The following is a 22,824-nucleotide window of genomic DNA, read 5'->3' as shown; positions in this document are numbered from 1 at the left end:
AGATATATTTATAACTTTCGGTTCGAGATGATGCCGCACACCAGAGGGGAACAATGTCGCACGCGCTGCGAGACTTGTGTGATTGACTATGTCGCGTCGTCGTCGTTCACAAATCTGTAATGCGAGACGAGAGATCTCGTTCGCTTGCCAAAAAAAGAAAAACGCGTAAGGCAGTAGTTCTCAATGGGGTGGCTTGACATTAAGGAAAGGATCATAGTGACTCGGATCAGAGCTGACAATATTTTAGGAATTGCTTAGAAAAAACGACTTCATTTATATACTGTTATCGTTGCCAAATGGAATGGATGAAAACCATTTTCGCATGAGTTTTAATTATGGGATAATTACTAACTATTCGTTATTATGTGACAGTAGAATAGATTTTGAGACTGATACACGATGTTGGATATCCTAAAAATGGTCCAGGGTCGTACTGGACATTCAGTGGTTTCACAGTTTCTTCCGCATACCCTGAAAAGATTACAATTGTGTGAACCCATTTAATCATTTCATGCGATGCAAAACCATGATTACGTTAGAATTTCTTTTCATTCATTCATTTTAATTTATACATCATGACAAAGGCCTCGAAAAACGTATTTAAAGAAATTAGTTTTGGAAAAGTGCGATTTTTTGCGGATCGATTTCTAATAGTGATCTTAATCATTCTTGTGAAACGTCTAATGCATTTGTTGTATAATTCATGTTTGGGGCATGACATGAGAAGCGACATGATTTAACAAATTTGCTATCAAAAATGGCGTAATTTTCTGATGATTGAGAGCAACAGGATATTTTCAATACAGAAGGGAACCGTTCCCATTTATTTCTCACTAAACCAAACTAAAATGTTTTTCTCCTCGTAAAAGAAAGAAATGCAGTATAAATCTCATCTTTTCTTTTCGCTAATGTGCATGATCGCTGCTTAAAAATCACAAAAATTACGCATGGAAAAAAGCTATTTCAATGTCATATTTAAACATTATGATTTTATAGTTGATTCATTGAAGCAAAGCAATTTGAACAAATGTATGACCGTCTCGGATGCCATCGCCATACTTTTTTCACTCAGCATCAGAAGACACTTTGAATCCAAATACGTATTTATGTATTACATTCATCTTTTTTTATAAACGAATTAGCTACGATCAATCAAAAATCAATAAATAATAATTATTTAGCAGAAAAACATTTTTTTTTGTTTTTCGAAATATTTGTTTTTTGAAAAATAATTGTTAAATTGAAGTTTACTGAGAGCGCATCAGTTATATCAATGTTTACGCTATGTGACACAATAAATCTGATTCGGCACAAAAAAATGTGCACCATACAGACACTCTGCTTCAATTATTTTTTATCGATGGTTCAGAAATGTTTCATTTGCATTTGCAATTTTTTATTAATTTATTTTGTTGAGTCTGAACGTATTTTATTATTTCATGCGATTGTTTGAATAAAGCTAGATATAGTGAAATCCTTAGGCATCAAGATTAAGTAGTTTAGAAAAGGTTTTAACTAATGCCAACCTTCCTTTATACCAGTTTGCAAATGGATTTCTAAGGGTTTTTAAGTCGTGTTTTTGTTCATTTTTTGTCAGTTTCTGATCTTGAATTCCGTCTTTCATTTACACTTAGAAACCATTGCAAGGGTGGGCCAACTAGGCAGATACCACTCTTCAAAAGGTTTTGGTGCAAGGGATCGATAAGAAAATGCCTTGGCTAGGGTTTTATTGTCGTAGAATTCAAATACTCTTGTAAAATAAAATCATAAAACCGAAAATGCTACTTGGGTTGTGTTACGAAAAAGAGTGATCGAAGAAAGAAACTGGGGTGGCATTGTGCATCTCGATTCGAACGTAATTCTATCGAGTCGAACGGGTTAGGGACAAAAGGTCGAAAGACAAAAGGTCGAAAGGACAAAAGGTCGAAAGACAAAAGGTCGAAAGGACAAATGGTCGAAAAGGACAAAACGTCGAATGGGACAAAAGGTCGAAAGGGACAAAACGTCGAATAGGACAAAAGGCCGAAAGAAATAAAAGATATAATAAGATATAATAAGATCAAAAGGCACAAAAGGTTAAAATAGACAAGAAACTGAAACGGGGAGATTCAATCCCGCACCAGAGTTGCCTTACACAATTTGCAAAATTCTGCTTATTTAGTATTTAACAATTTTTAGTAATTAAATAAAACTCATTCAATGAGTACAAATGGATGTTTGAGTTTTCAAAATGTAACTCCGTTCTCTTACAATGGCGCACGCCGTACATTAAATACACCGGCATGTATTAAGGTTCCCCCAAACACACGCGACGAGACAATCTTGACGCGATTCTATTGGCTGGCGACTGCGCCGTTGGCATGGAAGCGTAAATGGTGCATTGCGAATATCCACCCAACGATAGAATCGTGACATCAAGCTATCACTGTCGCGGCGATGAAATCGCTAAGGCCTGAGGGAACCTTTACACACCGGTCTATTTTAAATTCGCGCAATTGCGTGGCTGCGGCGTGCACTATTTAGACAGATTGAAGTGACATTTAGAAAATCTAGATCTTCATCTATTATTTGCACTCATTCAATGATTTTTTTTTAAATGTTAAAAATAATGGAAAATAAAATAACATTTTTTTTGCCAACTGTATAGGACAATTCTGTATCGCGCAATACAAGTTTTATTCATTTCTTAAATTAGCAATCTTTTTTATCTCTAACAGAACTATCTAGATATTCATAATATTGGTTTATAGTAATTACTCCTTCTTTGAAAATTGCTCATTCTTCAGCTTTGATTGATGAGATGAGTGTGTTATTTCTGCTTGAAAATAAATGCATTTAACAAATTCCTATAGAATCCACCCAACTTGTTCTTTATCGACCTTTTGTCCCTTCAGACATTTTGTTCTTTTCGACCTTTTGTCCCTTTCGACCTTTTGTTCCTTTCGACCTTTTGTCCCTTTCGATGTTTTGTCTTTTCGACCTTTTGTCCTTTCGACCTTTTGTCTTTTCGACCTTTTGTCTTTCGACCTTTTGTCTTTCGACCTTTTGTCCTTTCGAACTTTTTGTCTTTCGACCTTTTGTCATAGATACGAGTCGAACATGTTTGGCATTACGGCTTTCGATTCGATCTCGAAAACGACTCATCGTTCGAGTATGCTCGAGGAGGTACAAGAATAACGAGATGTTTTGGCATTATGGAGACTCGATAGCACACTGAAAAACGACTCAAGTCGAATGAAAATCACTCGTCACCTTTATAGCTTTCGAATGTTGTTCGAGAGTCATTTCTTGCTGAAAGTTTTTCATTATATTTGTTATTATTTCTCTACGGGAAGAGTATAAATGTTTCATTATTGTATCTTGAAGGAAGGAATATCATTAGTACCTACTTTTATAGTTTCCAGACTATATGCAATCTCTAATAATCCCGAAATCCTCGTAAAAACGGCTTCAACTTAAATCGTTTTTTTTTGCGGTTTTCACGTATTTCTTGACGATTTTGATAAACCGTGTGAAAAATCTATGGGGTAAATCTGCGTAAAAACGTATATATTCCAAAATCTACGTAAAAATAGTTGAGTTAAATAAAAAAAAACGCGCAAGAGATGACCCAAGTGCATCTAACTAAGACACAGAAACATCAAAGTAATTTATTATCGAATCCTTTTTTAGCTTCAAATTATTTAGCTCAAAATTGGATCTGTGGCATAAACTCGAATAAATATAATAAATGCTAAAGCATTTGATGAGTTTGATTGCTCTACGCATGCAGTCGCGTGTACTCAGACGACTAATGACGGTGGAAGACCGACACTTGATTACTATTAGAGCAATCAAACTAAACAAATGCTTTAGCAAAGCCATGCACAGCCAAGACATTTAACAAAAACAAAATGGTTTTCGTACGGCCGAGTTGCCGAATAATAAAACTTATAATTTGTGTCGTAACTATATCTAAATTTATAAAACATCGATACGACATGTTTGTTTTAATAATGTTTTAACCGGTTTCAACAGCTCAATAAATAATATTGCTTTTATAGTCATTGAGCACGATTTGCTTGTTCATAAATTAACTGCCAATTCATGCCATGAAGGATGCCTTTCCAACAGGCAACATGCTACACGCAGATGAAATTACTCTTATTCTCTTTGTATACTCACATTCGCAATGCGCTGAAGGTTGTCTCTCCAGCGGGCGGCATGATAAACACGGAGACTGCTATCTCTTATTCTCTCTGTTTACATTTCGTTTGACAGAACATACTCGATTGAGCTAGTACACCACCATTCGAAATCTTGTACTGCGACTGAATGAAGTCGAACGAAATACATAATGCCGCATTTTTTTCGAAACGAATGCAAAAACGTACGAATCGAGTGATTCGATTCGAGATGCGCAATGTCACCCCTGTTTCTAATAGTAATGTGAGAATTAAATCGTTATTGTTACTCGTTCATTTCTCAACACCGTTATGTTTTGCCGAAACCTCAGCATTTTCGCTTCAAAAACAAACAGTAGACCCAGCTTGAGATGATGTCTGTATGTATGTGTGTCCATAAGTTCATGTCCAAAAGTCCATTGTTTTCTATTGAAATTGTTCGAATCGAGCTATGAGTTTAAAAAATATGGCCAGAATACATCTTCTACGCAAAAGATGGCCGTAAAATAGTCTCGCTATTATTTCGGCTCTTCCCCTGAAAAGCTTTTCCTGCAACAAATTACACTTGATTGGATGGATCATCATCGTGTTAAAAATGCGCAAATATGAATTAGTATGGATCACAATATAGTTACTTTTTATAGATCATTATCCAAAGATCTATGGATCATTTGTTATGCGTTCATAGGAAAATACTAGTAGGAATGTTATCGCTTTTTGTGGTCAAATCTAACGGAACATATTGATCCTTAAATTATTGTTTATGGATGCTCCTGAACTATTTTAAAAATTTATGATAGCGTTCTATGGAAAAATCAGATGTTATTTATGGATCGTTTCTCAAGCATTCAATGGTACTAAGTCAGGGCTGACGTTTTTTAAGTAGGTTTTATGTACGTCTCTTTCTCCATTTATTCTACACCAGTCCGAACCAAATCTATGACAGAAACTCCAAACGAAAGATTAATGGTCGAATGGACAAATATTCAAAAGGGACATTTGAAAGAAGGAACAAAGAAGAATGAAGAAGGAAGAAAGAAGAAGGAAGAAGGAAGAAGGAAGGAGGAAGAAGGAGAAGGAAGAAGGAAGAAGGAAGAAGGACGATGAAAGAAGGAAGAAGGAAGAAGGATGAAGAAAGAAGGAAGAAGGAAGACAGAAGAAAGAAGAAGGAAGGAAGAAGGAAAAAGGAAAAAAGAAGAAGGAAGGAAGAAGGAAGAAGGAGGAAGAGGGAAGAGGGAAGAAGGAAGAAGAAAGATGGAAGGCGAAAAAAGAAGAAGGAAGAAGAAAGAAGGAAGAAGGAATAAGTAGGAAGGAATAAAGTAGAAGGAAGAAGGAAGAAAGAAGAATGAAGAAGGAAGAAGGAAGAAGGAAGAAGGAAGAAGGAAGAAGGAAGAAGGAAGAAGGAAGAAGGAAGAAGGAAGAAGGAAGAAGGAAGAAGGAAGAAGGAAGAAGGAAGAAGGAAGAAAGAAGATGGAAGAAAAAAGAAGGTAGACAGTAGAAAAAAATAAAAAAAGGAGCAGGAGGAAGGACAAATCCTTTCGAATATTTGTCTTTCGACCTTTGTCCCTTCGACCTTTTGTTTTTAACCTTTCGTCCATAACCCGTCTGGATGAGAAAAATGCTGCCAGGAAACGGATGCTAGTGGCTGATACCCGATGCAATAGAGAACGGTGCAGTGTATTGAGAGGGTCATTTGGCCGAAACCCATTAGGCCAAAAACTATTTGGTCGAATGCCACTAGGCCAAAAGCCGTTTGGCCGAATGCAACTGGCCGAAAGTTGTTTAGCCGAATATACCATTTGGCCGAACAGACCATTAGGCCGAAAGTCATTTGACCAAATGGGTCATTTGGCCGAAAGGGTCGTTTGGCCGAAAGGGTCGTTTAACCGAAAGGGACGTTTGGCCGCATGGGTCATTTGGCCGAATGGGTTATTTGGCCGAAAAGGTCGTTTGGCCGAATGGATTGTTTGGCCGAATGGGTCGTTTGGACGTATGGGTCATTTGGCCGAATAGGTCATTTAGTCGAATAGAACATTTGGCCAATAGGTCATTTAGCCGATAATTTATTGAAAAGCGAGAAATTACGAATGAGATGAGAGACTTCTCACTACCCACTTCGCACTACTCACTTTTCACAGTGAGAAGTGAGAAATGAGGAATGAGAAACGAGACAACTCATTTCTCACTCCTCATTTATCACTCCTCATTTCTCACTCCTCATTTCTCACTACACGCTGTCAAAAGTGAGAAAGGGTGAAGTGAGTAGTGAGTCGTCTCACTACTCACTCTGCACTATTCACTTTTCACAGTGAGATGTGAGAAATGAGGAAAGAGAAATGAGACGTCTCACTTCTTACTCCTAATTTCTCACTTCTCGCAGTTAAAGGTGAGAAGCGCAAATCAGGTGGTGAGACGTCTCTCTTCTCATTCCCAATTTCTAACTTTTCAATAAACTATTCGGCCAAATGACCCATTCGCCCAAACAACCTTTACGGTCAAACGACCCTTTCGGTTAAATGACCCTTTCGGCCAAATAACCCTTTCGGCCGAATGACCCTTTCGGCCTAATGACCCTTTCGGTTAAACGACCCTTTCGGCCTAATGACTCTTTTGGCCAAATGACCCTTTCGGCCAAATGACCCTTTCGGCCAAATGCCCCTTCGGCCTAATGATCCTTTCCGCCTAATGACCCTTTCGGCCAAATGACCCATTCGGCCAAACGACCCTTTCGGCCAGATGGCTTTCGGCCAGATGGCTTTCGGCCAGATGGCTTTCGGCCAAACGACCGTTCCCCGTATTAAGGGCAGAGGAGAGACGAATCCACAGCACAAGGAAAAGCCACCACGAAAAGCATGTGATTGCCGAAGCGCAGAAGAACATGGATAGAAACGGGAAATGGACTTTTCGGCGATACTCATTCATTTCTCTCTTCGCTATTTTCACTTTTCACATTGAGAAGTGAAAAATGAAAAAGGAGGAGTGAGCAGTAAGAAGTGTGAAATGGTTTGTGAGAAGTGAGACGTCTCATTTTTCACTAACCATTTCCTACTTCTCATTTCTCACATTTCATTTAGCACTTCTCCGCTTGCGCAGTGAGCAGTGTAAAGTGAGTAGTGAGACGTATCACTTCTCACTTCGCCCTACTCACTTTTCACAGTGAGAAGTGAGAAATGGTTAGTGATAAGTGCAGGGCTGGTAGCGGTCAACGCCGCTCAAAATAGTGACTTTAATGACCAACACTGGCGAATAAAAGGGACCAAATAGTGACTTTGAGCTGCAGAAAAAGTGACCAAATAGTGACTTTTAATTTTATTTGCAGTGGCAAAAACATACTTTCATATGAAGTTAATAATGCCAATACAAATAATTTTCAAAAATTATGTTTCGCTCTAATATCTTCTTGCCAAAAATTTCAATATGAATAAATTTCACCAAAAATATGAATTGTGAAAACATTATTCAACAAAATCGATGAAAAGAAAGTTGTGCTCTTATTTAGTCTTCACTTGTCATGAATTATATAATTCCATTACTTTGCAACCTTTACAAGTATACGTACTTCAACCTCAACTGTAATGACGATAATGACGTCTTTAGTTATTCAAATTGAGTCAAGTATGAGACACTGATCAAAGTTTACAAAGTTATGGTATTAAATGGAATAGTTCGTCCTACAACAATAGTGACTTAAGTAAAATTTAATGAATTTGTTTTATTTTATTCTTTTTAATATTTATTTTTGTATTTTCCGCTCCAGTGGTGAAAAACACAACTTTGAGGAAAGTCATACAGAATAAGGTGCAATAATGTTTAAAATGGGTTCGAACTTATTTGGAAAATCTTCGCTTGTGTGTGAAAACGGCACTTTTTATGACATAGATTTAATTTGGCTCATAACGTTTATAAATCTGAAACCCAAGCACCATTTCGAAACCTAAAATCCCAGATTAACCCACCTAGCGATGATGGTGCCTTTCTCGTGCATTATAAAAATAGTATTTTGGCCATGTCTGTTGAGCCCACAGTCCGATCTGGCCAATTTTCAATAGGAAACATTGGAAGAGTATTCTGCGTCGAATGTAACTTGTTGGGAGTAATTCGGTTAAGGATAAGTACCTGAAAAATGAGTGACATTTTTTTTGGGTGGGTGCGCTCAGACACACACACACATACACACAGTCATCACCTCAATTCGTCGAGCTGAGTCGATCGGTATATAACACTATGGGTCTCCGGACCTTCTATAAAAAGCATTTTTGAAGCGAACACTTAGTATACGAGAAAGGCAAAAATTTGTTTAGAATTTCAAAAAGCCAAAACAAGAAATTCGAGATACGAGATGAGCCAGCTAAGGGCCGAATATCTCGTTAATATAGACAATAATAAACATTCAAGCTACCAACCGGTGAGTCAGTCAAGCTCAAAAAACGATTTTTCTTGATGTAATATCCAAAGTTTACGCAGTTTCGGATGTCTAAATTGTCAGGAAATGTATCTAAAATTGTGTAGGATTGAGATGAAAACATCATAATTTTATTGAAAAGATGAATCCGAGTACTGAACAGTTCTATTGATAAGGTGAAGAGTTTAATATTTTTTCAAAAAGGTTTTAAATTAAGCAGGTCTGCTATTAGCCTTGTGAATATATTTAGATTTGCAATGACAATTAATTAATTAATCGCTGTTGTAAATCTAATAAAAACACCAATATTCGTATCGAATTTGGAGTCTCTAAGATATTGCGAACAGCTTTTGGGCCAAAAAGTGGTCATTTTTTCTATATCCGTCATTTCATTAGTCAATAGTTCCAAAATAGTTAACAATAGTGACTTTTTCCGAGAAAAAGTGACTTTGGTGACCTGAGGTCGAAAAAAGAGACTTTTTAGTGACTGACCCGAAAAAAGTGACCTAGTCACTAAAAAGTGATCTGCTACCAGGCCTGGATAAGTGAGACGTCTCACTTCGTACTACTCATTTCTCACTTCTCACTATGGTAAGTGAAAAGTGCGAAGTGAGTAGTGAGGCGTCTCACTTCTCGCAGTGAGAAGTGAGAAATTATTCGTGAAAAGTGAGTCGTTTTACTTCTCACCTCTCACTTATCATTTCCCTCTTCTCATTTCTCACATTTAGCATTTCTCACATTTAGCATTTCTCCGTTTTGCAGAGAGAAGTGAGAAGTGAGAAATGAGGAGTGAAAAGTGAGACGTCTTACTTCTCACTCCTCATTACTCACTTCTTACTGTGTGAAGTAAGAAGTGCAAAGTTAGTAGTGTGAGTCTTCACACTCGCTTCTCATTTTTCACTTCTCATTTCTCACTTCTTACTACTCCCAGTGGTTCTTTTTGCCAAAAAACCATTAAAGCCAAAACGGCGTTTTCGGCCAAATGATCTATTCGTTTAAAAAGCTTGTTCGGCCAAATTACCTATTCGGCCAAGAAGCACATTCGGCCAAATGACTTATTCGGTCAAATAACTTAGTCGGCCCATTGAACTATTCGGCCAAATGACCTACTCGGTTGTATGACCCTTTCGGGCAAATGATTTTCGGCATAATGGTTTTCGGCCAACGCCCCTTCCCGATAGAAACGATATGCGGAGGTTTTACGCGACTGTCAATGGCGCGGGGCATAAGACTGCTCAGAGCCCGCCATGTGCAATAATCTAGTTGAGAATTTGCTGATAAACAAGACCAAGTGGAAGAAGGTTAAATTGAAGGTGTATCAAAAGGCAGGATGGACATAGTCAAGCTTTGGAACCACCAACTCTGGATGAGGTTAGAACGGTTCTAAATGAGCTGGAAAATCGTGAAGTTGTTGGGCCGCACGAGATAGCGGTTGAGCTTCTCCAACTTGGTAGCTCATTCATTTATTTAGTCTACATCTAAACAGATATCACTGAATCAACAATTTGACGCCACAATACACGGTTCGAGGACGCATCTCTCCATCCTTGAATACGCCCCACGCTCGCCAAGTCGTTTTGCACCTGGTCTGCCCATCTCGCTCGCTGCGCTTCACGCCGTTTCGTACCTACCGAATCGGAAGCGAACACCATCTTTGCAGGGTTGCTGTCCGGCATTCTTGCAACATGTCCTGCCCATCGTACCCTTCCGGCTTTATCTACCTTCTGGATACTGGGTTCGCCGTAGAGCTAGGCGAGCTCGTGGTTCATTCTTCGCCGCCACACACCGTCTTCTTGCACACCGCCAAAGATAGTCCTAAGCACCCGTCTCTCGAATACTCCGAGTGCTTGCAAGTCCTCCTCGAGCATTGTCCATGTTTCATGTCCGTAGAGAACAACCGGTCTTATAAGCGTCTTGTACATGACACATTTGGTGCGGTGGCGAATCTTTTTTGACCGCAGTTTCTTCTGGAGCCCGTAGTAGGCCCGACTTCCACAGATGATGCGCCTTCGTATTTCACGACTGACATTGTTATCAGCCGTTAGCAAGGATCCGAGGTAGACGAATTCCTCGACCACCTCGAAGGTATCCCGACTAGAAGGTCATATCAAAAATATATCATACTATGTTATTATGTTATACTAAATTTTTATAACAAAATTTGTTAGAAACATGGTGCAGGATGTTGTTAAAATATCTAAATTTCTATCAAAAACTTCACTACTGGAAACAAAAAACTATCAAATTGTGTTACAATTTTATCATAAAAATAACATATTCTGTTAGAAATTTATAACAGAAACAGATACAAAATATATTGTTTCTGTGCAGTTGGAATTTTTACAGGTCGTGATAGGTCTCTAGATTGTGATCAACAATCATATTTTTTTTTGTTTTTGACTGAACAAGAATATTTTTCGAGAACATGAAATTAACAATATTACAAATAAGGCAACCTTCTCCAATTATATCATCGTTGTGATATCTATGGCTGCGAGACTTTGCTACATCTATTTTAATTGCCTATTCATATTATGATATAATCCTGTTACAACATTTGAAAGATAATGGCTACTGAGAACAAAATTGTATCAAAATAAGTTATAAATATCACAATATGTTAAAATTGTGTTCAATTTTTGTTTTGCTCTTCTAGTCGGGATCCCCGTCTATCGTAACACTGCTTCCCAGGCGGGCCCTGTCGCGCTCGGTTCCGCCCACAAGCATGTACTTTGTCTTTGACGCATTCACCACCAACTTTTGTTGCTTCACGTTTCAGGCGGGTGTACAGTTCTGGAACCTTTGCAAATGTTCGGCCGACAACGCCCATGTCATCCGCAAAACAAATAAATTGACTGGATCTGTTGAAAATCGTACCCCGGCTGTTACACTCGGCTCTCCGCATGGCACCTTCTAGCGCAATGTTGAACAACAGGCACGAAAGTCCATCACCTTGTCTTAGTCCCCGGCGCGATTCGAACGAACTGGAGTGTTCGCCCGAAATCTTCACACAGTTTTGCACACCATCCAAAGTTGCTTTGATCAGTCTGGTAAGCTTCCCAGGGAAGCTGTTATTGTCCATAATTTTCCATAGCTCTACGCGGTCTATACTGTCGTATGCCGCCTTGAAATCAACGAACAGATGGTGCGTTGGGACCTGGTATTCACGGCATTTTGAAGGATTTGCCGTACGGTAAAGATCTTGTCCGTTGTTGAGCGGCCGTCAACGAAGCTGGCTTGATAACTTCCCACGAACTCATTCACTAATGGAGACAGACGACGGAAGATGATCTGGGATATCACTTTGTAGGCGGCATTAAGGATGGTGATCGCTCGAAAGTTCTCACACTCCAGTTTGTCGCCTTTCTTGTAGATGGGACATATAACCCCTTCCTTCCACTCCTCCGGTAGCTGTTCGATTTCCCAGATTCTGACTATCAGTTTGTGCAGGCCGGGGCCATCTTGATGAGCTCAGCTCCGATACCATCCTTACCAGCTGCTTTATTGGTCTTTAGCTGTTGGATGGCATCCCTAATTTCCCTCAAGGTGGGGGCTGGTTGGCTTCCATCGTCCGCTGAACTGACGTAGTCATCTCCTCCGGTGACTTGACTTTCACTGCCTGTACTCTCAGCGCCATTCAAATGTTCCTCGTAGTGCTGCTTCCACCTTTCGATCATTTCGGCTCGCGGCACGAAGCCTTTGCGGGATGCGTTGAGCTTCTTGTAGAATTTGCGTGTTTCTTAAGAACGGCACAGCTGTTCCATCTCATTGCACTCCACTTCTTCTAGGCGGCGTTTCTTCTCCTGAAATAGGAGGATCTTCTATCTCCGCTTCCGTCTATAACGTTGATGCCTCAGTCTCAGTTCGAGATGAGGCTAAAAAGTTACATGTGTGCAAGACTTTCGTGCAGAATACCAAAACTCGATCTGGACAACGTTCGTTTAAGGTTCAGAAGTCCCCAAACCGTGCCGAGAAACAGAATGCGGTTGCGAAAAGTCTATTGTACGACCAGAGGTTAATGAAACCGCACTACTGCGTGATAGATGTCGAGACATATGTGAAGGCGGACTTCGACCAGATTCCAGGAAACCTGCCTGTGACTGCCAATGATGAGAACCTCGGAGTACAGAACGTTTCGAAGTTCGCCAAAAAGTTCTTGATTTGTTGATCGATTCGTACTTGCGGAGATCGGAGTACGCTTTTCGTTACCGCAACCGCCATGAATGGACATGTGTATTTGAAAGAGTGTCTCCAAACGTGGCATCTCGCTCTCCTAAAGGCTCACGGCAGTTCGACGACCTTCTGACCGGATTCTGCATCATGCACAAAGGACATGCTAGAGTAGTGTAAGGCGAATGATGTCGATTTCGTGCCGTAGGATCTAAAACCCTGGAAGGTCAGTTTGCATCTAACATCATTTTAGTGCGGACGGGGTAGACAGTTGATGCAAAAGTATAAGATTGCTAATGTCGTTTCTGTTCGCGTGACCAACATCTAGATTACTTGGACTTAACAGCCAAAGTACCGGTACTACAAGTGTCAAATCGATGTTGGTGATGAAACTAACATGCACTACAACATGATGCATAAATTATGGCCAATTGAAGCTTGTTGAAGCATAATTTGGCATAATAATTTAAATGACTACAGCGCCATTAGCGTTCTAGTACTTATGCTTCTACTGGGTAGATCCCCACCGAAAAAAAACCATAACAGCTGGTACTTTTCCAAGGAAGCCAGTGGACCCCGGACAGTTGACTTCCCTTCCCTCCTTCAGGTTAGTACTTGCTAAGTTATCTCTCTCCCTCCAAAAGTTAATGCTTTCCCACCCCGTTCGATGTACTTGAGCTCGACGTAGACTTTCCAGTTGTTGGAGTCCGTCTCTGAGGCAGTTATGTTCCAAGTTCGTGTGGTAAATTCCTACTTACCCTACACGACTCACTACCATGGGGCACCGAAATTCGTCCACCTTTATAAGATATCAATAAATTTAAGGGAGATTAAGGTAATTAACTTATAAATCATTTATCTCATCCTGTCCGTATACTTAACATTAAGCTTTTCAACCATTGAAATAGAATAGGCCTTAGAATTAAAACTGTAAAAATCAAAAACACATTGCTTCCCAACAAAAGCGGCTTTTCAGGCGCCATTTATTCGTGTGTTATGGTCAACCCGTACCAATAGTGACTGTGTTTAAATGCAAATTGCTATATAAACATCCAAATCAGTGGAAAATAAATCGCATGGATCGCTTCTTATGGTGCGTATTGAATTATTTACAGTGGTAGTTTTACAGAGGCATTAACATATGCTGAAGTGCTTGGGTGTAAGGATTTCGATACCCCACGGTACCGGAAATCAAAAGAAAGGCATGTCCCAGGTCTGATCGCCGTGGCATTGATCTTCTCAAATCTTTCGAGGATATGGACTTAGTAACTCTTAATAACGGTTCGCCCAATTTTCAACGGCCATTCGACCATCAACGCCATCAACGTGACTAAATGGGAAGTGTCCACCGACCTATTCGGGAGCAATCATTACCTGGTTTCGGTCACGCCTTACCATCGGATATCACAGGAGGACAAGGTGGCGCTATGATGTCGCCGACTGGGAGGCATGTGACCACCACCTACGATGCGAATTTGAACAAAATACTCCCACTACCCTTCCCGACTTTACCAAAACCATCCTCGATGCCGTCATTGCCTTCATACCACAAACTAGCACTCAGCCAGAACGAAAGAAACTCCGTTGGTGGTCGGACGCAACGCATCGTGTGGTTAAGACGAGAAGGAAGGCCCTCCGAGCGCTACGGAGACTTCCTACCGACCACCCTGACAAGTTAAGCGCCCTACTATACAGCTTCTTCGTCTGTCTCCAACTTTCAAGTCCCCCCGGATTCACAAAACGCTGCTTTTGATTCTCCGTTTCCCGCTCCTGAGCTGTCCTTTGCCCTCTCAAGGAGTAACGGAAAACCTTCAGGGGTTATCCCATGATTAAAAACACAAAATTCGTGTAAAAACGTCGAGTAAAAAGCGACCCGCGTAAAAAAAAACGCTTCAAAAAACGATCCCAGTGTATACCATTGCTTGGTACCACCTTTTTATCGATCAAAATGGAAAACTACGTCGTACCTGCAAGAATAAAAAAAAAAATCACCAATCTTCTAGGAAACATCAAAGATTTTTTCTACATATTTTTATCTATGAAAATAAAATCCAACATTAAAATAAAAAATACATTGATGGCTTTGAGATATTTTTTCTGAGGAATAATTGAAGAAATTCTGAAAATAAGTTGTTTGTGGTTTATGATTATAATTTTGTTTTGTCTCTTTTTAACAAAACCCCAAATTATCGCCGCCTCTGTCAGTTTTAAATATTGAAATCATTTTAAAAATAACTTTAAAATAAATTATGTGAGATTTTATAGTTAAAACTGCAAATGTTTGATATCCACAGAAAACATAATGAAACATCCATTCGATAAAAAACGAGCCAGAGCTGAAACAAATGACAGTATAGTGTGCTAACTTTTTCCAAACTCAACCAACTGGTTTTCGACCATTTGATCATAAACCGAATACATTTTCTAACCAAACAACCTTCCCGTATATCTCCGCATTTTATCAAAACGAAAATAAAAATGAAACGAAACAAAACCAGCACCAAAAAGAAACGCAATCCGTTCTCATCAAATGCTGCCGTTTCGCCACGAATCGAATCCAATGATATACCTACGTGCCAAAACGGAGGAACGAAAGTCAAAAGATTTGCGTTCCTACGCAATACGACCGAGAAGCGACGAACCCAGGTTTTGTTGCAGCGAACACCGGTAGAAAAAACAGCCAAAAAGCACAGCTTTGTTATGTGACGCGCAGATTTCCGAAAACCGAGGGAAAAAAATAACCACCAATTTACCAGCAGGTTATTCTGCGGGAAAATCGCGCTCTCTTGTGGTGTCTCGCGGTGCATCCGCAAGTGTGGTGCACAAGTTTGGGACGTGAGCAAGATTTTGTTTGGCGATCAAACCGGATTGACTTTTTTTTTAACCTTTGGCGATTGCAAATTTATGAATTGTTAAAAACAAGATAAGAGTATAGAAACTTTAAAAGTATACTAAATCACTTTTATCAAACGCTAAGCCATTCTATTCTTCCGGTCCGGGAGAGAAGGTCGATTTCATCGGGTACTGGAATGGTATTATGATAATCCAGGGCACAGGGAACCAACTCTGATTACTCTGTATCAAAGTTTAGGACCAGTACCAGGGCGCTGTATTTAATCCGAACTAATCTATATTTGTACAAATAATCCTCTAATTATTTTTCCGCTTGTGTGCATACTTGTTTAATTGATAACAGTGATCACTTATTATTAAAACAATGATTCTTTTGAATAAGAAAAATCTGGAGTAGGGTAAAGTGACCAATAGTGGACCTCCAACCAATAGTGGACCCTCCAGCTATTTTTGCATTATTACTACACAATGTCAACATTTTGCTATGAAATTCTATCGGGAGAACCTACCTTACAGTCCTATGATTTGATTACATGCATTGGAAATGATATGGAAAGTCAAATTAGATGACTTTTTACAATTCTATAAAAAATAAACACGAGAGTGTCCATTATAGGACCATTTTGGGGGGTCCATAATAGGGAAGAAAAACGTTCCGAAACGGGACATGAAAATCAAATGAAGTGTCGACTATAAGGAAGCAATTTCCTATTATGGACCCCCAGGGGGTCTACTATAGGGCGAATTTAGTTAGACTTTAAAATGTTAATTTCAACGAATAACGCCGTGTATTTGGGTGTTTTATGTATGTATCGTGAAGAGGGGATGCAGAGCTTGTTGTTAAATATCAAGCAGAGTTAATTTGTTGTAAATTTCTAAGCCTTATGACAGGAAGAGCAAAATTCCGCTACTATGGGGTCCACTATTGGGCATTTTACCCTATGTTATAAAAACCGGTTGTAGGAATTCAATAGGGCTATATGAAGAAAAACTTACACCGATTAAAAACTTTAACGGATAGCCAAATAAATTGGACAAATCTAATGTGACCAGACGTGTTTCGGACAGGGACAGTCCCGCGAAACAGAGAAAATAGAATCATAATTAACTATTTCTCAGTTTTAAAAAGGAATATTAGATTTTTTGTTTTATAGTTTTTACAGATGTCAAGATTAAAAGGTGCATCAAGATTAAAAGGACTCAGACAAGATTATCTCTATAGTTTGTATTTTACTCAAGCCTTGTAGCAGTGTGGGAAGGCACAAGTTCTCAAATCTCATCCAGGATTCAAAACAAGCGCGAGTCAAACCTCACCCAGAGAATCGTTTATCGTTCATGTTCAACTCGCAATTTGCCACATTGCATGATTTCAGCGTGTTCTTCTTTGATGTGTTTATTAAATTAACTTTCTATGAATAGTAAATCTATACCTGAACATAAAATTCTCTTCGATTGGGTTCTAACGCTTTTTCGAGCGAAATCATTTTTCGGTAAATGAGCAAATTGATGATTTGAACATAATTCTGCCAACACTGGCCTTATATTATTTATCTTACACAGGGTTTGCAGAAATCGCTCTCAATAGATAACGAACAACGATAAAAGAGAGGCAAAAACTGTTCCGAATCATAACAAGCCATGATAACAAATTTATCAAACTTGTATACAAGTGCGAAAAAACAGAATCGGATAGGCAGCCCCCACAGAAAAATGGTGATTCTCGCTTTGTTTTTGCTACTTTCGTGTTGGTCACTGCACAGCTGTGTAAAACAAGTTGAAATGCATCATCAGAGCCAGTGCTCCCCATATTTGGAGCTTTCTAAAAGAAATTTATCATGGGGTATAGCATCCCGAATCAGTTTTCTATCATGACAGCTTGCGAAAAAAGTTTCTCGCGCTATGCTACATATCGTATATGTATACAGAGATGATAAGTGAGAGACTTGCTCTTTCTCATTAGGATTCAATCCCTGAACATTTGATTGTTTTTTTTTCGTTTTAAGATAAAACAACTTACGAAAATGTTGCTATGACAGCAGTTGTACTAAACTTTGTTCTAAAGGGGGTATCAATAGATTACGCACTGAAGCGACAATTTTATTACTGGGTTCCAAAGAACGCTCATAGCTAACAAAACTGCAAACACATAAAATCTCCATTTTCATATTTATTGTTGCTTATACCCTGGGAATCTTATAAGCAGATTTTGCTTCCATGTATTTCTTGCTGCGTGATTGCTTGGATTTCCTTCCTTGGAAGGAACGTCCAAAATCCCAATCAATTTAAATTTCATGCGGATCAAAATCTTGCGCAAAATTTACTCCAGTTGGAAGACCGACCTTCAGAGTGTTGATATTGAATATCAATAGTAATAGATCCGACAGTTGCGTTGAATAACTTGATGAAAAAAGTGCTCTAAAAATGAATATTGTGTTCAAGGTAGCCTCACATTTCGGGAAAATTTTAGGCCGGATTTTGGTCTTTAACACTAGGATTGATTCGCTAAAAGAACTTACGCGGATACATTCGTGCAGAAAATCGTTGTAACTAAATTTTCAAATTGCTATATCTCAGTGGTTTTTCAACCGATTTTCTCAATTTTTCACCAACCTCTTAGCCATCTCTTCTAGTTTCTGAACATTGCTAAATATCGTATCTAGGGGTGTTCAATTTTTCACTAGAGCTGTGGGAGTAAAGCAACGGATTTACAAAAATGCGATTTTGGAGATATACTTATATTTCATTACCAAAAATGATATCTATTCATATAGTGATGATGGAAATGATATAATAACAAAAAAAAGACATCACCTGGAACAAAAGAACACATTTTGAGCATCCCTACTATGCATACGATGATAATTCGGTACCTTTAGGAACCACTTTATACTACACGATTTATAAAGCTTCAGAAAATGTTTTCAAGCATGTTGTCTACTGTGAACTTGTTAAAATAAATGTAAACTATATACGGAACATGTGTGATAATAAATTATGATGTTCTAGGATCTCCGAACTGTACTGGAATTTGAATCAAATGGTCTACCGAATCAACCAAGGCTTCCATGATGCCCCCAGCCGCAGTATCAACCCAATTATGTCCTCCGAGTATTTATCTTTCACTTGCGTCTCAAATCCAGGCATTTGAGTCGTTGTAAGATCTCCAAATTGTCCTGGAGTTTGAGTAAAATGGTCTATCGAATCAACCACGGCTTCCATGATGTCCTCTGCCGTAGTATGAACCCAATTATGTCCTCCGAGTATTTGTCTTTCACTTGCATCTCAAATCCAGGCATTTGAGATGTTGTAAGATCTCCAAATTGTCCTGGAGTTTGAGTAAAATGGTCTATCGAATCAACAAAGGCATCCATGATGCCCCCAGCCGCGGTATCAACCCAATTATGTCCTCCGAGTATTTATCTTTCACTTGCGTCTCAAATCCAGGCATTTGAGATGTTGTAAGATCTCCAAATTGCCTGGAGTTTGAGTAAAATGGTCTATCGAATCAACCAAGGCTTCCACGAAGTCCCCAGCTACGACATCAACCCAATTATGTCCTCTGAATATTTGTCTTTCACTTGAGTTGCAGTTTCAGGCAGTTGAGTTGTTGTAAGATCTCCAAATTGTCCCTGTATGAGTAACTTATACTATCGAATCAACCATGGCTTACATGATGTCCCCAGACGCGGTTTCAACCCAGTAATGTCCTCCGAGTATTTATATTTTACTTGCGTCTTAAATCCAGGCAATTGAGATGTTGTAAGATCTCCAAGTTTTCCTGGAGTTTGAGTAAAATGGTCTACCGAATCAACCAAGGCTTCCATGATGTCCCCAGCCGCGATATCAACTCTTTTATGTCCTTCGAGTATTTGTATTTCACTTGCGCCTCAAATCCAGGCATATGGGATGTTGTAAGAGCTCCAAATTGTCCTGGAGTTTGAGTAAAATGGTCTATCGAATCAACCGAGGCTCCAATGATGTCCCCTGCCGCGGTATTAACCCAATTATGTCCCACACTTATTTATTTTTCACTTGCGTCTCAAATCCAGGCATTTGAGATGTTCTAAGATCTCCGAATAGTCCTGGGTTTTGGTTAAAATGGTCTATCGAATCAACCAAGGCCTCCATGATGTTCTCAGCCGCAGTATAAACCCTATCATGTCCTCCGAATAATTGTCTTCTACCTGTGTCTCAAATCCAGGCATAGGGGATGTTGTAAGATATTCAAATGGTTCTAGAGTATGAGCAAAATGGTCTATTGAATCAACCAAAGCTTTCATGATGTCCTCAGCCGCGATATCAACTCTTTTATGTCCTCCGATTAATTGCATTTCATTTGCGCCTCAAATCAAGGCATAGGAGATGTTGTAAGATCTCCAAATTATCCTGGAGTTTGAGTGAAATGGTCTATCGAATCAACCAAGGCTTCCATGAAGTCTCTAGCTTGTCTTTCACTTGCGTCTCAAATCCAGGCAAATGAGATGTTGTAATGTCTCCTAAATGTCCTGCAGTTTGTATCAAATAGTCTAGCAAATCAACCAAGGCTTCCATGCTGTTTTTAGCAGCGGTATCAACCCAATAATGTTCTCCGAGTCTTCAAGTTCCACTTACGTCACAAATCCAGGTATATGAGATGTTGAAAGATATCCAAATTGTCCTGGAGTTTGAAACAAATGGCCTACCGATTCAACGAATACTTCCATAATATCCCCAGCCGCAGTTTCAACACAATTATTTCCTCCGAGTATTTGTCTTTCACTTGCGTCACAAATCCAGACATATCATATGTTGGAAGATCTCCAGATTATTCTGGAGTTTAAATCAAATGGTCTACCGAATCAACCAAGGCTTCCATGAAGTCCCTAGCCACGGTATCATTGACTTTCTCGTGCGTCACAAATCCAGGCATATGAGATGTTGTAAAATTCCCAAATTGTCCTGGAGTTTGAATCAAATGGCCTACCGAATCAACCAAGGCTGCCATGATGTCTTCAGCCACGATATCAACGCAATTTAGTGGACATAATTGTTTTTAAATTACTTTCCAAATGAACCACGACTTGCAAATCAACCCTACCTTGAAATATGTCTCCAGCTGATGTTTTTATCCAATCTTCCATGTAGTAAGTGATCTCTCCTTTCTTCCGTTTAACCAAAACACCAACCTTTTTGGATTGTTTCCCATTCTCTTCATAACTTTTGAAAGCAATGACCGTCGACTAGAGTGTGCCAATTACAGAGGGATCGCCCTTCTGAACTCGGCGTACACAATTCTTTCGCGTATTCTGTTTAACCAAGGAATGTAAAATAACAACATTGCCAATGACAACGACATTGTCCTCTCTTGAAAATGTTGGGACAAACTCAACTCGCAATAAGCGTTTGTCCCAAACTGCAACATAATAGGATAATGATCGCCTGCCGCGCATTTTGAGAACTAGTCGGTTTTCGATGATGTTTTTGGTTAAATAAGTATCAGTTACCAATGTTTAGACATAAACTTAACCATCTGTTCACAAGATTTATGTTTTACTTCTGAAATATACAAGTTATCGCAGTTTGAAAAGTCCACAACAATATCCTCTCCATGTTTGTTGCAAATAAAACGGAACGCAACATTGCCTTTATCTTCTGCAGATGAGGACAAAGAATTATCGCTATTCTCTTTTGTCGCTTGTTTTTTGCATTTTTCAGCGACAATTACATTCCTTGTAAGACGAATTAAGTACTGTCCATTTAATTCCACCAGTTAATTAACTGGTGGAATTAAATGGACAGTACTTAATTCGTCTTAGACGGTTTAATACATTCCACTAAACGAGCTTAATATATTTTTCTGACATTCCTTGTGTTTAACAGACTGACACCGCTAGAAGAGTCCTTCGTCAGCGAATACCAGGCAGGTTTTCGTGAGGGTCGATCAACGACGGATCAGATGTTCCGGGAGTACAACTTGCAGACTTACCAAAGTTCTTGTTGGTGTATCGGGTAACCACCCCCTCCCCCTATTTTTTGGCGATAATGGACATCAATATGCTTGCCTATATGTTCCATTCTAGTGTCTTCTTCCGTTTACCTCAAGGACACCATTACTAGGACCTGATTGTACCAATTTGATCAATGATGATCGGACTTAACGAGACGTGTCCGAAATTAGACTTCGACTGACAAAGTGATGTTCTTAAAATTGAGGTTTTTAGAGTAAAGTTTCATTAAGACAAACATACACTGTCGGATGATTATTATAATAATAATAAACAATAAACATCATAAGTAAAGTAATCAACTCATACGCCTGGATTTGTAATGCAAGTAAAAGACAAATACTCGGAGGTCATAATTGGGTTGGTAGCGCGGCTGGGGACATCATGAAAGCTTTGGTCGATTCGATAGACCATTTGATTCACACTCATGGACAATTTAAAGATCTTACAACATCTCAATTGCCTAAAACTGCGACGCAAGTGAAAGACAAATATTCGGAGGACATTATTGAGTTGATACCGCGGCTGAGGACTTCATGGAAGCTTTGGTTGATTCTTTAGACCATTTGATTCATACTCAAGGACATTTTGGAGATTTCACAACATTTCAATTGCCTTAAACTGCGACGCAAGTGAAAGACAAATATTCAGAGGACATAATTGGGTTGATGCCGCAGCTGGGAACTTTACGGAAGCCTTGGTTGATCCTTTAGACCATTTGATTCAAACTTCAAGACAATTTGGAGATTTTACAACATCTCATATGCCTAGATTCAAGACGCAAGTAAAAGACAAATACCCGGAGTACATAATTGGGGTGATACCGCGGCAGAGGACATCAAGGAAGCCTTGGTTGATTCGATAGATCATTTTTCTCAAACTCCAAGGCAATTTGGAGATCTTACAATATCTCAAATGCCTGGATTTGAGACGCAAGTGAAAGATAAATACTCGGAGGACATAATTGGGTTGATACCGCGGCTGAGGACATCGTGGATGCCTTCGTTGAGTCGATAGACCATCTTACTCAAACTCCAGAGCAATTTGGAGATCTTAAAACATCTCAAATACCTGGATTTGAGACGCAAGTGAAAGATAAATACTCGGAGGCCATAATTGGGTTGATACCGCGGCTGGGGACATCATGGATGCCTTGGTTGATTTCGAAAAACCATTTTACTCAAACTCCAGGACAATTTGGAGATCTTACAACGACTCAAATGCCTGGATTTGAGACGCAAGTGGAAGATAA

The sequence above is a fragment of the Armigeres subalbatus genome, chromosome 1 (assembly GCF_024139115.2).
Source record: "Armigeres subalbatus isolate Guangzhou_Male chromosome 1, GZ_Asu_2, whole genome shotgun sequence".
Taxonomy (NCBI): Eukaryota; Metazoa; Arthropoda; class Insecta; order Diptera; family Culicidae; genus Armigeres; species Armigeres subalbatus.
Note: the sequence above shows the minus strand (reverse complement) of the source record.